The following is a 17840-nucleotide window of genomic DNA, read 5'->3' on the forward strand; positions in this document are numbered from 1 at the left end:
TTCATGACCGGTCCAATAGCCAAGTGGTTTGATAAAGCGAACCGGACCGGAAATGTGATTGGTCGATGGTTGAACTGGTTGGACCGGCCGGTCCGATCCTATTTTTAAAACATTGGTTTGACAAATCTCCCTTTTTTTTTTTTTTTTTTGACTAGTCAGTGGCCATTTTCCACATTTATTTATGATATTTCAGACTACAGAAGACTTACAAAAGCAACCTATAGCAATTGGTGGCCCCATTTTCCTGATAAGATGAAGGAGGATGCCCCTTCCACATTCTTCAACCGAGTGTGGCAAACACGCTCTCTCTAATTTTTCTATATATATATATATAATCATTTTAATTTATCATAATTTTAAAAGAGTCAAATAAGAAATTATTTTTAAAAGATAAAAAATATTTTTTTAATTAATTTTTAATGTGGTAAATATATTTTAAATTGTCTTTTAAATAAATAAAAATTGGAATATAAGAAAAGATGTGAATTTAAAATTTATGATCCAAATAAATTATCAAAAAAACATCAACAATCAGATTTCATATATATATATATATATATATATATATATATATATATATATATATATATATATATATATATATATATATTCAAATATCATTATGTAAAATAAAATTTATGATCCAAATAAAATTCATCATTACCCTTCCAAGTTGTATTAAAGTTATTTGTTTAATCCTAATATGTAAGCTAACGGATGAATGTTTGCTTTTTAACATAAACATCTCATTCAATACTCATACATATACAAAAAGCGAGACCAATTATGTCGTATCACATAAACATTTTAAGTTTTATTACTTTATAAGTAAACTTTATTTTATTTTATTTTCTTATAACTAATATGTTTGTATTAAAGTAAATATTTATTTTTCAAATGTCAAAAATAATTGTAAAGATTTACATTAATTAATATAAATTTCTTGTGCAGAACTATTAGAAAATTAATTGTAAAAATTTGAAAACAAGATTCATATTATGAATATATATATTATAATTTAATCCCAAAGATAATGAGGAGTATGACTAAGTTTGAAGGTTAGGAAAAGAGATTTTATAATAAAAAATTATTTTGAAGTATCTTACATATTTATATTGATTTTTATTCAAAATTTAAATGAATTCATGCTAAAAAACCATAATGCTTCCTAAATCTAATCTTGTAACCTCATGTTTTGTTCTTAGAAAATTGGGAAAGTTATAGGTTGTTATATGGAAAATATATGATTTTGGAAACTCATATAATTAAAATATGGGTTTTACCTAGTAATGAGAAAAATATTATATGTTTCATGCATTATTTACTATTCATATTTATATTTTCGATTTTCGGGAAAATTCATCCTTGTTTGATTTCCGAGAAAATCCATGCAAAACCCCCAAGGAAAACCAAAAAAATTGATTTTTTTTTTTTTTGCTCCCTATGTTTTCTCGCCGCCCCCATTTGATTTCCGGGAAAATTCATCCTTGTTTGATTTCCGAGAAAATCCATGCAAAACCCCCAAGGAAAACCAAAAAAATTACTTTTTTTTTTTTGCTCCCTATGTTTTCTCACCGCCCCCATTCGATTTCCGGGAAAATTCATCCTCGTTTGATTTCCGAGAAAATCCATGCAAAACCCCCAAGGAAAACCAAAAAAATACTCTTTTTTTTCTCCTTATGTTTTCTCATTGCCCCCATTCGATTTTGGGGAAAATTCATCCTCGTTTGATTTCCGAGAAAATCCATGCAAAACCCTCAAGGAAAACAAAAAGAAATTACTTTTTTTTTGCTCCCTGTGTTTTCGCGCCGCCCCCATTTGATTTCCGAGAAAATCCATGCAAAACCCCCAAGGAAAACCAAAAAAATTACTTTTTTTTGCTCACCGTGTTTTCTCGCCGTCCCTATTCAATTTTCGGGAAAATTAATCCTCGTTTGATTTCCGAGAAAATCCAGGCAAAACCCCCAAGGAAAACCAAAAAATTTGCTTTTTTTTGCTCCCTGTGTTTTCTGGATCTGTTCTAGGGGTCTCCATTCCCCATTTGATTTCTGGGAAAATTCATCCTCATTTGATTTCCAACAAAATCCATGCAAAACCCCCAAAGAAAACCAAAAAAATTGCTTTTTTTTGCTCCCTGTGTTTTTTTGGATCTGTTCTAGGGGTCTCCATCCCCCTTTTGATTTCCAGGAAAGTTCATCATCGTTTGATTTTCGAGAAAATCCATGCAAAACCCCCAAGAAAACCAAAAAAATTGTTTTTTTTTTTTTTTGTTCCCTATGTTTTCTGGATGACATGGACACGAGTGATGGTTGATGGTTGCTGACAGGGAGACCTAAAGGGTAATTTCGAAAACCATATATTTCTCATATAACAGCCTATAAACACAACTTTCCCTAGAAAATTTGAGTAAAATGGGAAAGAAAAAATTGAAGAAAAAAATAAAAATATATTTTAAATTAATAAATTATTTTTATATGTTTTTTTTAAAATAAAAATATTTATTTTCTTTATCTATATAAAAGTTAAATAATTAAAAAGAAAAAAAAATCTATGGTAACAAATCTACACCAACCAAAATTTAGTTCATTTGAAGTGAATGGTAAAACATGAGTAATAGAAAAATGAAATTAAGATATATATATATAAAGATTAAGATATAAAATAATGGAATCAAGATATCAAAGTAAGCATAATGCCTTGAATATCAAAAGGACCACCAATCACGCATGGTCTCACGATCAAAATGGTTAGATTAGTTGATTCGTGTGACTAACACAAAACATTGAGTTCATTGGTCGTGGACTCGTGGCTTCTTCGTCATTAATCCCAACACACAGGTCAGTTTGTAAAATTCAGTAAAATGAATTCTAACAGCCCACTACAAATTTGAAATTGAACCATTGGTTTCCATCTCTTTCCCGGCCATCTTCCTCCCTCCTCAGTGTCTTCATAGAGACGCCGATGACGAACTCAACGTCACAAAAATGCCGAAACCACTATTTTTATTTGCCAAAATTCCATTCCCCGCTCTATTTCTCCACCTAGTCCTCTCCTTACCCTTTCAATTAATTTCCTAAAATCTGCACGATGAACGATCAATCCTACTAGACGTTAAACAACAACTAGGCAATCCACCGTCACTCCAATCATGGAATTCCTCATCCTCGCCCTGTGATTGGTCGGAAATTACATGCACTAACAATACCGTCACTGCAATTTCACTCCACAATAAGACCATCAGAGAGAAAATTCCAGCCACAATTTGTGACCTCAAGAACCTCATCGTACTTCACCTCTCCAACAATTACATTCCCGACGAGTTCTCGGATATTCTCAATTGTTCCAAGCTTGAGTATCTACTCTTGTTGCAAAACTCCTTTGTGGGTCCAATTCCAGCTGATATAGATCAACTTTCACGTCTCTGGTACCTAGACCTCACCGCAAACAATTTCTCTGGAGATATTCCCGCAACAATTGGGCGGCTATGGGAATTGTTCTACTTGTTTTTAGTCCAAAACGAGTTCAATGGCACCTGGCCAACGGAGATTGGTAATTTGGCGAATCTTGAACATTTGGCCCTGGCCTATAATGAGAAATTCCTCCTTTCAGCCTTTCCAAAGGAGTTTGGCACATTGAAAAAACTGAAATATCTATGGATGAAACAGGCGAATTTGATCGCAGAAATACCGAAGAGCTTCAACAATCTATGGAGTTTGGAACACTTGGATCTCTCACTCAACAAATTGGAAGACATGATCACGGGAGACATCATTATGTTGAAGAATTTGACTAATTTGTATTTATTAAATAATAGATTGTCCGGCCACATTCCTTCATCGATAAAAGCTCTCAACTTGAAAGAAATTGATCTTTCCAAGAACTATTTGACGGGACCGATACCAACGGGTTTCGAGAAGCTACAAAATTTGATGAGTTTGAATCTTTTCTAGAATCAGTTGTCAGAAAAGATACCAGCAAATATAAGCCTCATTCCTACACTGGAAACCTTCAAAGTTTTTGGCAATCAATTGAGTGGAGTTTTGCCTCCAACATTTGGCCTTCATTCGGAGCTCAAACGCTTTGAGGTTTCCAAGAATAAATTGAGCAGGGAATTACCTCAACATTTATGTGCTAGGGGGGCTTTGTTTGGAGTGGTTGTTTCCTACAACAATCTTAGCAGGGAAGTGCCCAACTCCCTCAGGAATTGCACAAGTTTGCTCACAATTTAGCTTTCCAACAATCACTTTTCCGGTGAGATTCCTTCCAGCATTTGGACATGGTATCGGTAATGTTAGCTGGAAATTCATTCTCGAGGGCACTTCCAAGTAAATTGGCAAGGAATTTGTCCAGAGTGGATATCAGTAACAATAAGTTTTCTGGTCAAATTCCTGCTAAAATCTCTTCTTGGATGAACATCGGTGTGTTCAATGCCGACAACAATATGTTGTCAGGAAAAATTCCAGTGGAATTGACCACTCTTTGGAACATCTCTGTTCTGTTGCTTGATGGGAATCAATTCTTTGGTGAACTTCCATCCCAAATCATCTCATGGAAGTCGCTCGCTAATTTGAATCTCTCAAGAAACAAACTTTCAGGCCTAATTCCCAAGGCATTTGGTTCTTTAACTAGCCTTACTTACCTCGACCTGTCAGAAAACCAGTTCTCAGGTCAAATTCCTTCTGAACTTGGTCATTTGAAGCTTAATATCCTCGATCTTTCGTTCAACCAACTCTCTAGGATGGTCCCCATTGAGTATCAAAATGGAGCATACAATTATAGTTTCTTGAACAATCCCAAGCTGTGTGTCAATGTTTCCACTCTGAAACTCCCTAGATGTGATGCCAAAGTCGTTGACTCCGACAAATTGTCAACCAAATATCTCGTTATGCTCCTAATTTTCGCTCTATTTGGTTTCTTAGTTGTTGTTTTCTTTACCCTGTTCATGGTTTGAGACTATCACAGGAAGAATCATAGTCGAGACCATACAACTTGGAAGCTTACTCCATTCCAAAATCTGGATTTCGATGAACAGAACATATTCTCCGGTTTGACAGAAAATAATTTGATCAGAAGTAGTGGGTCAGGGAAAGTATACCGAATTGCTAATGACCGTTCTAGTGAATTCCTAGCGGTTAAAAAGATTTGTAATAACAGGAGATTGGATCACAAGCTTCAGAAACAATTCATAGCAGAAGTCGAGATATTGGGCACCATACGCCATTCCAATATAGTGAAGTTGTTGTGTTGCATATCGAATGAAAGCTCAAGCCTTCTTGTTTATGAGTACATGGAGAAGCAGAGTTTGGATAGATGGCTTCATGGGAAGAAGCAGAGAACAACATCCATGACAAGTTCAGTCCATAACTTTGTCTTTGATTGGCCAACAAGGTTGCAGATTGTTATCAGAGCTACAAAAGGTCTATGCCACATGCATGAAAACTACTCTGCCTTGACCATACATCGAGATGTGAAGTCCAGCAACATCTTGCTAGATGCCGAGTTCAACGTGAAAACTACGGATTTTGGATTGGCTAAGATATTGGTCAAGCAAGGAGAGCCTAACACCATGTCAGGAGTTGCAGGCTCTTACGGATATATCGCACCTGGTAAGACCATCAAGGCCCTCATTTCCATATGTTTTCATTTCCATAATTTATCGATAATTTTTATCATGCAATTCTTGTATACTTGGATGATAGAGTATGCTTATACAACAAAGGTGAACGAGAAGATCGATGTATATAGCTTTGGAGTAGTCTTGCTTGAACTAGTGATGAAGAGAGAACCCAACAGCAGGGACGAGCACATGTGCCTTGTAGAATGGGCATGGGATTAGTTCAGAGAAGGGAAAACCATTGAGGAAGTGATGGATGAAGAGATCAAAGAACAATGTGAAAGAGCACAAGTGACCACTCTCTTCAGTCTAGGCCTCATGTGCACTACCAGATCACCATCTACTAGGCCCACAATGAAGGAGGTTTTGGAAATTCTTCGACAATGCAGTCATCAAGAGGGTCATGGAAGAAAGAAAAATGATAATGAAGCTACACCCCTGCTTTAAAATGGCACTTAACTTGCTACTTATAAGCATAGCGAGAAGGGATCAGACAATGAGGATGACGATAACTTAGTTTGAAATTTAAAGCTTGTAAATAAGTGTAAGAAAGCTTGTAAATTAAGGGTGGTAGTGATCCTAGGAAGTGTGTTTAGCCTTTTTATAATACTTGAAAAATAAAAATTTGCAAGTGTTAAAAAGATTAAAAACACTGTTGGAGGTACCAAACATATGCATATCTTTAATACACCACCTCCCAAATGAGGTAATTGGAAACGCACAAAATCACCTCATCCCAAAACTAGACCCATAAAAGAAAACGACCTCTAGGACCTACGGGATGACCTAACTGATTGACCTATGCCTAGAAAAATGAATCCAACTACCCATCTCCTCATGTGCCCAAAAGTCAACTAGGGCTCCTAATATGTTTCAAAAAGCCACTCCTTCATGATCCTTCACAAGGAAAAGTGGCTATAAAAGAGCAGCCTCTTCCTCCCCAAATGACTCTCTTTCTCGACCTCTAAAAGAAAGTTGTAGAAAATGTAGCAAATGCATTTCTATACCCACATTTCTATACTTGGAAAATAGTGGAATGAAATCTCCAATATTTTCCTTGAAGAATTTTGGATTCTTCATTGGCATTGTCTGTGGAAATCTGAACAAAAAGCAATAATGGAGGACCAAGAGTGAAGTTTAATCAGTCCAAAGGGATTTGGATGTCAAGTCTATCTTTGTTCAACATCCAATATCTTCCACTATAAGCAAAAAAAACAGCAAGAGCATCAACAACAAAATCTTCTAGGGGAGTTTTCCTTTAGTTTTTTCTTCTCCTTTTATAAATCTTTCTTTAATCACTTTTGTTTTGTGTAATATTCAAGAAAAGTCAACTTTGTAGCTTTAGGAAAATGAGCAACTAACCTCTCGATTATCTCTTTGTTTTGGGTTTTTCTAGTACCACTTGTGATTGGTTGTTCCTTAGAATTGAAAAAAAAACAAATATGGATCCAAATGGCAACTCACAAGCCTTTGTTTCATGCTGAGAAATTCTTGAATATTGTGGAGTTCTAGGGAAACATGTCCACTTGCAATCTGCAACTTCAAGTTCTATGATCTAGGCCTTAGGCACCATGGTTTAGCCATCTCAATCAATTGTTGAAAGGGACAATGTCTAACCAATTTCAAAGGGTACAACCTCACAAATCCTTGATCTCAATATTGTCTCGGGAAAATAGATAAACCTAGAAACCTAACTTGACAAAGGTACCTATTCTATGACGAAATAGTTGATCAAAAGCTACAAATCTTTGAAGAATGCAATATCCAAAAGCTAAAAAACTTTGAAGAAGTGTTTGTACTTGATAATCTTCACTTTGACTATCTAGATGATCTCCACCTTGACTATCTAGGTGATCTCCACCTTGACTATCCAGATGATTTTCATCTCGGGCAGTTGGAGGTACCTTATTCTCAAATACCAGCAAAGCAACCCAATTTGTATTTGTCAACCAACACACAAATCCTCACAATTGATTGTTTAACCCCTGTCAAATTGACCACCCAAGATATGTTGGGCCTTGTTCAACTTACTCAGGAGTCTGCCCAACCTCCTACCTACTCAGCATGCATATGTTAGAAATGTCTAACTCCTTCTTTCAGATAAAACTGGTTTACAATTTTGTGCTTGCTTGAAGCCACTTGTATAGAATTCGGGAGCCATAACAGTTACCAAAAATGTATGGAGAAGACAAACTTTGAGGCTCCTCAAATATTTAGGAGTTAGATACAACTTAAGAGGTCATTTAGCTTACCTAACCTCAACAGGAAGTCATCAAAAAGCATAAGTACAATCTTGATGTCAACTCACATACATATCAACCAAATGGAAGAAACTCTTGTCACCTAAGCAAGCGATCAACTAAAGTTCAGATAAGTCTTCTCTAACATATCTATCTTATAATCTTTGGTTTATTTCATTTGATTCATTTTACAAGGACTAATTGTGAAAAACAAACACCTTTCAAGTTAAGAAAACCTTCCAACTAAAAATCTAAGATTGAATTAGTCTCAAAACAAAAACTCTTACTAATAGTCTAGCTAAAAACAAACGGTCAAGGTGAGTAATCAAACAAAAAACCTCGACCTGAAACCCACTTCTGGCATTAGTCCTCTCAATTCAAGATGTACTTTGTTGAACCATCCCCTGTGATCATACATGGAAATTACCTTAAATGATAGATCACTTAAACGACAGATCGGGAAACTCAAGCTAGCAAATAATGATAACCTCTTAATCAAGAGCAACAAGTTGGGGAACCTAGCTAGAAAGGTTGGCCCTAGCAGAAAGGCACCCAAGACTCTTATCTCACATAAGGGAAAGTGGGTAGGAAGGAAAAGACCAGGTCTCGAATAATGAAGTACGACATCAGAATTTACAATAAACAACTTGGGATTTGTGTGTTATCTATCTATGTTACTTCAAATTTGTAATTGGATGCAATATGAAGGTATCTCGAAAAATAGCATCACAAGACACAACCCTATTATTAGTTGGCCCCAAATTGAAAATCATTCAAATGTCAAAGCTTTGAGTTGAACAACGTTGGGACATAAATGCAAAAAATTATCTACAGAGGTTCATTGGTTAAATTTGCAAGTCAACTAAGCCTAAAAGGCATAAGAGTAGTAGAACTGAGAGTATGCATCACCTACCACTTCCTATTTATTTCAAAAAAAAACTACATATTTGTTATGTGGCCTTAAAGTTCAACCAGCATAAAAAGCCCAATCGATCATCTTTACCATTGTTAGCAACTCATGATATTAGCTAACAATTGTGAATGACTACTTTTCTGAGTTTTCCCTATTAACTTACAACGACCTACTCTCATATGGTTCTACTAATTGCCTAGATAGTCAATACACAACTCCCCTAACTCTATGAACTATTCCTAAAATATTACAGCAACAACCCCCAACCAAGGAAAAGTGCAAACTACCTCGTACTGTAAGGTAAACACCTAAGGAATCCTTGAGAAAATTTGTTTATTTATTCATATCAGAAATAGTGCAAGTAGAAAGCAATGATCAAAGAACTATGACAAAGGCCTTTAGAAAAACCTTATCTACAAGAAGTCCACTACTCGGGTCATTAGTAAGGGATAACCTTCCCCACGTACCAGATCAAGCTAGATAAACAACTTGAATTAAACCTTATAGAAAAAGCTACGATATCACAATTCGCACAATCAACACCTACCTACTTGACAAGGCTGAGGGAAAAAATCAAGTGGCGATCAAATCAATGTTGGTCACAACACAACTAAAAGAAAAGTCGGTTTGATATAGGAAGTTCAACCAATATACTCTTTGACAACTTCTTTCAGCAAATGAATAAGTCATGACTTTGATTCAAATTGTAGGCTCTTATGGAAAATCTTCCAATGCCTAGTTTAACTCAACCTTAGAGCAAAAGCAGAACTAAAGTCTCTTTCCTGATGAAAAAGTCTCAGTCTCCTTACAACATCATTCTCAAGCAACCTTTTGTGGATGCAGTATCTCCATCTTACAATCAGATGCTTGAGCTGGGAAAGAGATCTAACAATGATATTATGCTCAAATTCAAAATCCATCTCAACTTGAGATAGCTCCGCAAAAAGGTTAAACAAACAGGATGACATACTCATCACCTAATCTGGTTTAGATGAGAAGAGCACATAAAAAAAATCGAAGTATCACCAAAAAAAAACACAAAATGAGGGGCAAGTGGTAACTACATCGACCTTAATAAAGTTTGTCCTAAAATTAGTTTTCCCCCGCCAAAGATGGGCCAACTTTTGGACTCGATATCATAACATGAGAAAAAAAAAAGTTCAAGAACCCTTAACCATCTTGTGGGCTTACTCAACTAAAAGTAAAGGAGCATTAATCGTAATGTTGATCCATCAAGAACAATAAAAAAAAACTACAACCAAAAGATAGAGACTCTTACAGGTGCTAAAACAGGTATTCAAAATAACCTCACAAAAGATGTGTTTGTGACCCCAACTTGATGGTAGCAAAGCGCCCAAACCATGGAACCAAGCACGCCTAAAAAGGTACTATGTCTAAACTATATAGCTAGTTTTGACAATTTTGGAATGTTTTAATTACCTCAATAAACTTTGCACCTTATCTCGATCCTCACGTATGTGCTTGCTAAAGTGAAATTTGCAAGATTGAGAAAGACCGGGCACTAATCCTCTTGGAAGAGTTGTTCATACAACTAAGATCTAAGCCCTATTACCAAAAAACAACCAAAGCCAAGCAATTGGTTGAAGCTCTTCTGGTCTATATTAATTAGAATTATGATCAATTTTGTCAACCAAGACCTAAAACAATTATCCTATGGGATCATTCACCTCTCTAAGAGGTCAAGATCATAATTCGACCACTTCCTATTGCCAAATAAGTGGGTCTATAAGCCTACAACATGACACATCTTTCCCCAATCTTCCCTACCATGTATCAAACTACATTTCACTAAGCAACAATTGGTACACATTTTTTATCACACAAAACCCGCACAACAACAAAAAGTTGAATAAGCCCAATAATTAGCACAACTCACATAAAGTGTGGTCATCAACACCCCACAAACAACAAAAAGAAAGAGAAAAAAAACTAACATTGATACAATTCATCAAAGTTGCAGTCATCAAAATTAGCAAAACAATGTAGTAAAAGAAAAAACCCCACATAAGCACCATTCATCAAAGTATTCTCCTAATGAAGTGTAAAAAAATGGTCATCCTCATCATAATGGACTATAGTATGGCATATACCGCCCTCATCAAGGAGACTTTAGCAAATGAGTCATATCAAGTACAAGAGAGTCATACTCTTTGCTCTTACTAGCAAGCCTAGTCTTGTTTATATTAAAGCTCTTAATGCAAAGGCATATCAATCCCACACCTGTAAATGAGGTAGAAAGATTAGTATCACCATTTGATTGTTCGCCTTGACCTGATCATCCAACATGGAAGCTGATCATTGGGATCTTCAATGCCTGTGAATAAAAGAAAAATGAGTAAGACATGTCAACTTCATCAACAAACATCATATCCTTGGCAAAAGTCGGAATCAAACATAAAGAGTTTTTCTTCCTCGCCATTCTTAGGGAAGATCAAGACCTAAACCCACTCATAGACACTCTTATATCAAATACTAAGAGGAATCATGTGATCCTTCGAAGACCTAACCTCATCACGTGCAGAATTGGGTCATCACCAGCTAAGCCCTGATCAATGTTTAACATTTAAGTGAAACAAAAGACAACTGAGTACAAATGAAAAAAAAAAGCTAGCGACTGTAAACCCTCTATTTTGTCCTACTAGCACATGTTCTATTACATGTCCATTTGATACTTTACGATAATTCTCTGATGACCCATTGGGCACCACCTTAGGCCCACTTTGGCACCCTAGGCCCATTTAGATGCACTTGGCCCATTAGGTACACTCCTAGATCACTTGACACATTTTAATCACCTTACATCATTTGGGCTTTTTTTTTTTTAAAACCTTCAAGGTCACTTGGCATGTTTTTTTTTATCACTTGGACATCTCTTTGGTTTAGTTTCCACTTAATTCACCTTGACACTTTCTACTTAGGTCACATAGGTCACTTAGATATTTTTTTTGTGAGCTTAATTCCATAAGATTAGTTTCTTGATTGATGGATTTTGAGACTAGGTGAGTATTTATATTTTTATTGTTTTATTTAGATTGCTTGAGATGAATTTTTGATGTTTATTTGTATCAGCTTGGTATTTTATTTTTATTTTTTATTTGTGTTTTAGTTTAATATTTAGACTATTGTTACGTGCATGCGACATTTATTTATTTTTCCTGTTTTATTTATTTATTCATTCACGTATTTATTTTTAGAAAATTGCAGATGGTCACGGATCTTATATTATTTTCATTATTATTACTATTATTATTAGTTATTATTATTATTATTATTAGTATTATTATTATTATTGGTGTTATTATTAATTATTAGTATCATCACTATTAGTATTATTAATATCATTAGTAGTATGCACTCACTGTATGTTTGTTTTATTATTATTACATTCTTCTTAATTTAGTTTTCATTTTTTTATATAGACTTGTTTACCTTTAATTTTATTTCTATTCTTTTAGTTTATTTAAAAAAAAAAAAAAAGATGAAGAGAAAAAAAAAAAAAGAATAGGTGGACTAGGAGAAGAGGCTTTGATCAGGAAAAGATGAGGGGGAGATTACAAAAAATGAAAAATGGGGGTCGGTTGAGAAGCTTAGTAGGCAAGAAAAGGGAAATCAAAAGAAGGAGAAAAGAAAACTGAGATGGGAGGTTTTCGAGGAGTCTGCATGGGAAAGAGGCAGGGGCCATTTTCTAGATGGAAATGAGGGGTTTTCAAGGGAGGATTTAAAAGGGAGACTTAGGAAAAAAAAAAAAAGGAGGTCTGAGAGAAGAAAGTCGGGAGGTTGGTAAGAGGTACATATTCGAAAAGGAATGGGAGAGGTTTTGAGGAAAACAGAGAGAGAACGGGAAAAGAAGAAAAAAAAAAAAGAGGAGTTTGAGAGAAATCTGAGAGGAGTAAGAGGGAAGGTTTTGAGAGAGAAAGAAAGAAAAGTAAAAGAAAGAGCTGACATGAGGAATCTGAGAAAAAAGGGGTAGCTGGAAACTGATATTTCATACAGCCAGAGAGGACTTCCGAGGTATGGATTTTATTATTCCTGCTGTTTAATTTGCATGCCATGTCACTCTCCTTTCTCTTTCATGATTCCTGGATATTTTAAATTGCTTGAGGATAGATAGTGAAGAATGCTTGTTGTCCGTGGGAATCTAGTTCTGATATTTCTATTTACCATTGTTGCATGTTTGTTTTTACTTTCATCGTCTTGCTCAGAAATATAATATGAATATGCAATCTTAGTTTGGTTGTTGGATATTTTCTGGTTTGTATCTCTATTTGACCTTGGACTCACCTGTTTCCATCCCACCAATCTGAGCTCATCGGCTATGACATGAAACGCAACTATGGGTAGTTCATTCCATCCCTTTCGTTATGTGCTTTATTTTCGGGGTGTTTGACCTTTGCTTCCGGATGTCTGGCCATGGAGAGTTGGACCATGTGAATATGGGATGTTGAGAAGTCGTGGATGATCATGAGATGATATCCATGTAGTGTTTGAACAGGATGTCTAAACGTTAAGAGCTAGGCACCGTTTTCTTCTTTGTTGAGGGTAGGCAGGTTCATGTTCTTCAAACCAGCCATGCGGTGTCTGAACGGGGTGGCTGTACTGTTGGTGGCAGCGGCTGAAAGCTGGAGATGAAACCCTCTCCAGGTGCTCGCTTCAGCAGCGCATGGAGGGGGGCTGCAGCTTATTTTTCTGGTGGCCGGCCTTGGTTGCAGCCCTGCTAGCGGTTGTAGTGACTTCCTTTGCCCTCGCCGGAATACATAGGATTGTTCGGGTAGTCTTTAGATGTGAGTCTTGCTGGCAGTAGCAAACTGATTGCTTTCCAGCTTCGCATGCAAGAGCTCGTCTCTATGCAGTCCATTCATTTTGCTCCTCTGTCAAAGTCAAAAGGAAACAAAAAGAAAGAAAGAAAGAAAAAAAAACACTATTAAACCATGTATTTTATTTACTTTTCTAGCCCAAATAGTGTTTTAAAATCCTTGTTTCTTTTTCTATTTAATCTTTTTTTGTTTTTTTTTTTTTTTTGTTTTAGTCCTCAAATAGTTTTTTAAACTTTCCGGAACTCAATTTCATGTTTTAAAGTTTTTTTTTGGCAACAGGCACAAGAAATTTTATTTTTTATTTTTTTTTTAGTCCTCAAATAGTTTTTAAACTTTCTGGCCCAAATAGTGTTTTAAAGTTTTTTTTGGCAACAAGCACAAGAAAGTTTTCCAGCATGCATCAAATGACCATTGTCAATGTTTATTAATTATTATAGTATTGCATGACATTCAAAGTCCACTAACTTTTATTGTTTAAAGAATTGTTGGTGCATAGTGAATATAGCATTGCGTGTAGACTTGTATTATAATATGCATGAAACAATGAGGTGCTTAGTTCATGAACAATGTTTATTATTTTTATAGGCTCTTGTATTTTAGGTTCTAAGCTATTGCGTGTTTATCATTTTATTTTAAGTGTTCGGTTTGATCTCACGGCATAAGAATTTTTGTTTTATTCCTCATAAATTCTCTCTTTTAATTAATTTTAGTTTTGGTTAAATTTTGAATAATAGTATAAAATTGGAATTTTTTTAAAAAAAAATAAATTTAGTTTCGATCAATTTTAATAATAATGGAAAATTAGATTATTATTTTTTTATAAATAATACTATAAAATAGGATTTTTCTTTCTTTCTTAATTTTGTCTAATTTCGAATAATAGGGGAAGCTTGAGCATTGTTTTTTTTAATATAAAAAATTCAAAGTAAGATTAATGGCCGGCCATGAGATGTTTCATATTAGTGGTTTATTTCATTGAATTAAAAATTCAAATGAATATGGTGGATCATGTGTTATTGGTTTACATTGTTATAAATTTAAAATGAAAGAAATGAAAACTAATATCTATGTAGCTTTATAATATTCATGAAATTTTGTTTGTTTATTTATTTATTTATTATTATTATTATTTCTCTTCATTTTCATAAAATCATTTGTTGTTAATTTTTTAAATATCTATGTTAATTTATATTGCTCATTAAATTTTTATTCTTATTTTTGGTCAATCTACATTAATTTGCATTGTCATTAAAATTGTTAATTGTTATTTTGGTTGACCCATGTTAATTCTTTGTAGTCCTTTGAATTTTTAGTTTTTAATTTGATGGCCTATGATAATTTGTATATACCTAGGAGTTTTTTAATTGTTGATTTTAATAACTCATGTTAGTATATATTGCTTCTTGAATTTTTAGTCTTTGGTTTGGACTGATCCATGTTGACATATATTGCTCTTTGAATGATTAATTGATATTTCGGTTGATCCATTGTTGTTCAATAGTTTTCTTTAAATATTAAGGTTTTAGTATTTATTTTCCTCTTATTAGTTTGGGATTTAAATATCCTTAGACGTTAGTTTTTATTATTTTCCAATTATTCATTCTTATTGAACCTAAATTAGTTCATGTTTTTTTTTTTTTATTATCTCTAGCATTAGTTTGGTTGTTCCTCATTAATTTAGGTTTTTAATATCCCTAGTTGTCGATTTGTTTTATTGTTTCATGTTAGTATATACTTTTAATAATTTTAAGGTTAGTTTCCCTTAATTAATTTTCTCATGTTCTGATATTCAGTTGTTAGTTTAAATAGTATTAATAGTTTTCAATATATCATGTGTAAATAGTATTAAAGTATGTGAGGTTGAGATTGTTTTATTATTATTATTATTATTATTATTATCATGTTATAGGATATTCCATCTCAGGCCCACGCTTTGCATGGCCACTTTCGGGATGTGAGTCCCACTAACTACGTACCATCTTTTTATTTAAATTTTTTTATTTTATTTTTATTCTCGCGCGTCAAAATATAATTTTCAAAACTCCTATCTTCACGCTTCGACTTTCGAAAATAATTTTCCAAAATTCCAATTTTCCAAAAATTTTTATTTTCGAAATAATTTTCCAAAATTTCATTTTTTAAAGTTTAATTTTCCGAAATTCCATTCTCGAAATTTCCATTTTCCAAATTTCCGATTTTTAAATTTAATTTTTCGAAATTCCATTTTCAAAATAATCTTTCCAAATTTCCAATTTTTTAATTTAATTTTTTTCAAAATTCCATTCTCGAAATTCCCATTTTCCAAAATTCAAAATTTTATTTATTTATTCATTTTTTATTTAATTTAATTTTTATTTATTTATTTATTTATTTATTTATTTTGAAATACCATTTTCAAAGAGATTTCCAAAATTTTCAAACTTTTATTTTTATTTTCATTTTTTTAAATAAAATAAAATTCCACACTTCCGAAATTTCAAATTTAATTTTCAAAATTCCTCTTTTCAATTTTTTTTTATATATATAAAAATGAATAAGTTTTCATAATTCCAAAATGATGGAATTTATGAGAATTAATTCATAGCAAAAATTAATTGGGCTTTGGTGGGGGCCCGACATTCATAACATTTCTTTTCTAAAATAATTCAAGTAAGTTGTGCTCTCCATTTTGTTGGATTTTGATTTGGTTTTGTATGAGATTTTTTTTACACTTGTCATTGTATACTAATCTTATTTTCATGACAGCGTTTTATTACCTACTACTAAGGTACACTCTCACTCCCACTTCGTTTATCATTTCGTCATCATGACTTATTTTTAAATTATGATCATTTTGGTATCCATTGATCTTCTAGTTAATTGTCATGTCTGGTTCACCTTATTTAGTAGAGACCCATTTTTTTTAGGGGCTTAGAGGGGTGCTACGGTCTTTACCGTACCTTCCCAATAAGTAACCTGATCCCCGAACCCAGACTCAGGTTTTTTCGCAGACAGCATTTCCAAAAAAAATCAGGAGTCTATTTAGGGGTTTTATTCTTACTTGTTTTCCCCTTTAAAAATAAATAAAAGTAAGTGGCGACTCCAAGTCTTTTCTAAAAATCATATTTTTCACCCGAATAAACGAAAAGCGAGTCTCGCCGATCGAGTAGGAACGCATCATTAAAAATGCGGGGTCCATAGCGACAAGCAAAGAAACCACTTAAAATGTCAAACCTAGACAAGCCAACGTCCTCAACTTGAGCTACATCTAATTGGAACTATTTGATTGAACTTATGGCATGACTTGAGCTCAAAGCAAAGGTTTCCACACGAACTTTCGATCAAGCTACTTACTCCAACATGACACCTCAAACAAGACTTTGTAATAAAAAAACCATATCTCACAATTGCAACACCGGCTAGAACAACAACAAAATAAGCATCAACAACAAATGGAAAATATCCCGACACGCCAAGACGACCTCATAGATCAACTACAAAACAACCTAGCCAATTCACGGCCACTAGGCTAACCAAATTGACATTGGGAGGAAAGTGCAACGAGTTGCATGCATGAAGCCCCATCAACCTAGGTTAAACCAAAAAAAACTAGCCATCATTAGCACACTATTCGAGATCGTTACAAAGTCCTACCCTCTTCTAGTCATAGAAGATGTTAGGACTTGGGAGGGACTAGAGGTACCAAAAATTAACATATCTTTAATACACCACCTCCCAAACAAGGTACCTAAAAAGGCACAAAATCATCTCATCCCAAAACTAAGACCATAAAAGAAGACGACCTCTCAAACCTGTAGGATGACTTGACTACAATCTTGAAGTTGTACTTCTATAGTTAGGCCCTAAAAGAGAACCCGATAAGGAGAAAGGGCAGCATATAAACCTTGTTCAATGGGCATGGTAACACCTTTGAGGAGGAAAGTCGTTTGTGAAAGCATTGGATGAGAAGATCATGGCACAATGCTACTTCAAAAAAATGAGCACTATATTCCCAATAATCAAACTTAATCATGAAAACTTTGAAAATAGTGAGAATTCTCTTACCTACAAGTATATACGGAAAGTAAATAAATCATTAATAGAACTTAAAATAATAAATTGAACAAATAAACATATGGTAAAATTGGAACTCGTGATCCTCCTACTAAATAATACCATATTGGATAACTAAATTTTTTAAGAACTTAAACATAAGATTTGGATCCTTATGATCGTGTATCATGCTTTCTAATAATATA

The 17840-nt window shown here is 34.0% G+C and overlaps 1 pseudogene; it reads left to right on the forward strand.

Moving 5' to 3' along the window:
* Positions 1-2984: 2984 nt before the first annotated feature.
* On the forward strand, positions 2985-7168 carry LOC100245831 (receptor-like protein kinase HSL1; annotated as a pseudogene).
* Positions 7169-17840: the final 10672 nt, after the last annotated feature.

The sequence above is a fragment of the Vitis vinifera genome, chromosome 4 (assembly GCF_030704535.1).
Source record: "Vitis vinifera cultivar Pinot Noir 40024 chromosome 4, ASM3070453v1".
Taxonomy (NCBI): Eukaryota; Viridiplantae; Streptophyta; class Magnoliopsida; order Vitales; family Vitaceae; genus Vitis; species Vitis vinifera.